The sequence below is a fragment of the Ursus americanus genome, chromosome 20, assembly GCF_024610735.1.
Source record: "Ursus americanus isolate L20-20 chromosome 20, mUrsAme1.1.p, whole genome shotgun sequence".
In the NCBI taxonomy this organism is placed as follows: Eukaryota; Metazoa; Chordata; class Mammalia; order Carnivora; family Ursidae; genus Ursus; species Ursus americanus.
The window spans coordinates 42,945,543-42,949,166 of NC_142146.1; the positions used below are offsets into that span (position 1 = coordinate 42,945,543).

The following is a 3,624-nucleotide window of genomic DNA, read 5'->3' on the forward strand; positions in this document are numbered from 1 at the left end:
CTACTCTATTGATGCCCACCTTGTTGTTGTCCATAGGGATACCCTGATAAGCAGATACCTAATTTCATTTTTTTAAAAGATTTTATTTATTTATTTGACAGAGAGAGAGACAGCCAGTGAGAGAGGGAACACAAGCAGGGGGAGTGGGAGAGGAAGAAGCAGGCTGCCAGTGGAGGAGCCTGACGCGGGGCTTGATCCCAGAACACCGGGATCACGCCCTGAGCCGAAGGCAGACGTTTAACAGCTGAGCCACCCAGGCACCCCTAATTTCATTTTTTAAAAGATTTTATTTAGTTATTTGAGAGAGAGCAAGAGCACAAGCAGGGGGAGCAGTAGAGGGAGGAGGAGAAGCAGGCTCTGCACTAAGCAGGGAGCCTGATGCAGGGGCTTGATCCGAGGACCCCGGGATCATGACCTGAGCCAAAGGCAGACACTTAACCAACGGAGCCACCCAGGTGCTCCCTAATTTCATTTTACATCCCAAGTGCGTATCATGATGCTCCATAATTGTTTCATTTGCTAAATTGATGTATGAATTATTTTACAGATTTAAAATTTTCAAACCATAACTAAATGTTAATCAGGACAGAAGTTATTTAATATCTAATCTGATTCTTTCATCCAGGCATTTTTTGCTTCCCAAACTCCTTTTCACTTTTTTAAAAAAAATGAGACAGAAAGAATTTTATTCAAAGTCCTTAAAATTTATACTCAATATGTTAATTGTTTCTAAAATGTACGTCACCCTTTATATAATGGTTTTTTATTTCATCTTTATTTTATAGTTTTTTCAGCTTGTCTTTATACAGTTCTTCAGTAGAAGCCAGAGGGCTGAGTTGTCCAGTTAGGAGCCTCTGACCTACTCTTTTGATTAAGTTTCTTCTCAGTATTCATGGCCAACATCTGGCTTCTAAATGAAAGGCTTTTGGTCTTTTCAATTACTTGCTGATAGGGTGAGACTGCTTTGTTACCCATAACCACATGACCTAATTTAGAATCAATCTCAGCATCCAATCTTGCATTTGTAGTCAAATTTATAATCCACCTTTCAGCTTCTACTGGAGTCCTGTTCAGTTTGTCTGCCAACACGTCAATGCTGATACACTGGTGGAATAGACAAAGTCTCAAATATGAAGGGAGGTGCATTTTCAATAAAATCTTCAAAACAAGCCACCAAGAAGACGTCATTCTCAAGTACTGATCCACATTCCCGCAGTTTTTTCAGAGCCCCATCAAAGCCAAAGTGAACAGATAAGTGCTCAACAAATTCTGTACTTGGGTCTATGTGTAAGGCTCCTGTTGAATACCTTTAACCGGATATTTTAGCACCTGTTGGCCTCTTCAAATATCTTTGTTTGTTATGATGGGTGTAGTCAAATAGTGCAGAACCCATGGGCACCTTATCTGAATTGCATTAAGATACTGTGGCTGGTTAAGGAAGAGAGAAGTTATGCGATCACGCTCTTTGGGGTGGTTGAAGAAAACAATCCGAGACCCATGGATGAGCCATGTCTTCTGCTGAAGAGTCTGAAATGGAGAACCCACAGAATTACCTTCTGTGGTCTCTCGTAACCCTGTAAGGTCTTCCATAGGGCCATCCCAATTCTACGATAAGATTTTAGGGGCCAGTTTCCCCCAGTGTGAACTCAAAGCATTTCTATGTTGCTGGAACCAACACTCTCAAGAAGTACAGACACTCCGCTGCTCCAGGGTGATTCCCACATTCATGTTGGACTTTTGCTTTCCTGTGGAGTGTATCTAAATATTCCTGCCTAAAATCATGCTTGTCCACCAGGTAGTCAAACAGCATCCGGCCATCTTTGGTTGACCACATCTGCCTTGCGCTTTCTGGATCAAGCTTCTTCCCAATTGGTTCGGTTTCTGCTTGAAACTGTTTCGGTGGCACAACGGCCATGGTTCTTTTTTCTCTCAAAGCACGTGGAATATCATCAGAATAAAGGTCTTTGCGTACGTCTCTAGCAAAGCCTACCACGTCGGTATCACTAGGAAGATCTCATTGTGATAATTTTGTTTCATTATCTATCTCTCCTACAGAGAGAAACACGAGCAACGGGAAGACCAGATGCGGATCCAAAAATGGCACAACTCAAGCAGCCAAGTCATCCTCCGCCATCTCGCCGAGCCGGAGCCGTGTTTACTTCTTTTTTTTTTTTTTAATGTTTTTTTATTATATTATGTTAGTCACCATACAGTACATCCCTGGTTTCTGATGTAAAGTTCGATGATTCATTAGTTGCGTATAACACCCAGTGCACCATGCAATACGTGCCCTCCTTACTACCCATCACCAGCCTATCCCATTCCCCCACCCCCCTCGAGGCCCTCTGAAGCCCTCAGTTTGTTTCTCATAGTCCATAGTCTCTCATGCTTCATTCCCCCTTCTGTTTACCCCCCCCTTTCTTTACACCCAGAATGTCAGCTAGATTTTCTTTGCCTTCATTGAAGCAGTTACTTCTGTCGGCTTCCAAGACATGCCACTCACCTTGTTTTTCTTCTAATGACTTCATTCATTCATTTATTCCTGTTTATTGAGGATTGGCTATGCTTCTACTTTTTTTATGTTATCAAGATCATATTTTTTAGCAGGACTCAGTAGCTTTATACTTAGTTAAAATTGTTTCCAGATTCTGACCCTACATTATTGCTCAGTCTTGGTTTCCAAACTTGTATGATTTTGTTGTGTATATGCGTGTTTGTGTGTCTGTGTGTGTATGTGCATGGGTATGCACATGTGTATCCCTAGATATTCTCTAGGTCAGAATTTATTGAGTCAATCGTTGTTATGCACGAGACAGTTGAAGTCCTTTGGTGACTCTTTTGGTCAAACTCATAAGAAATATACACGATTTTCTTTTATCTCCGTTGGCTAAAATCAAAGGAAATCCCTGTACATTTTATCATTTAAACCTAGGCCAGTTCAACGAACAATAATTGAGGCTTGAGTTTTCGAGAGAGGGTTTTGATTTACAACGTTGTGGGGAATAGCTGTTTCCATAGGACATGTGTTTGTGAGGATGTGTGCAATCCTAAAGGGGTTGGCAGCCTTCCTGTGGGACTGAGAGGGATGCTTGCCTGAGAGAAAAGCCAACCGAAAGAGAAGACCACCTGAGAGGCAGGGAGAAGTAGGCTGACTTCTGATGTCATCCTTCAAATTTTTGGATCCAGCTTTGCTCCCAAACCAGTTCTTATCATTAACCACGAAAGCCAACATTCTGTCTATGTCTGTTCTTTAAACCAGCTGAACTTTTAAATTTTATTCATTTTTTTGTCACTTGAAGCTAATATAATGAAGATAAGATGTTCATAAAACTTTGGGGTGAATTGTAGGTGTCAAATAAATTACTTTCTCCGAAGGCTATGACCTGAAATGTTGACCCAGTGCTCAGATTTATTCTGTAGGAAATATAATTTACTTTTGAAAGGTCTGTTTATATGTTGGGTCACTCATATTTTGGAATCTCTGCCCAAATTTGGAATTATGTAGATTCCGGTAGGTGCCAGAGAAGTAGATACAATGAAACTGGTGAAGAAGGAAGTATTTTCAAAATTCAATATGATTCTGTCCTCAATGATGTTCCCAGGGAGAGTGATGTGAATTACCGC

General features: G+C 41.1%; 1 pseudogene; it reads right to left on the bottom strand.

Moving 5' to 3' along the window:
- Positions 1 to 772: 772 nt before the first annotated feature.
- Positions 773 to 2,134, bottom strand: LOC123802746 (eukaryotic translation initiation factor 3 subunit E pseudogene; annotated as a pseudogene).
- Positions 2,135 to 3,624: the final 1,490 nt, after the last annotated feature.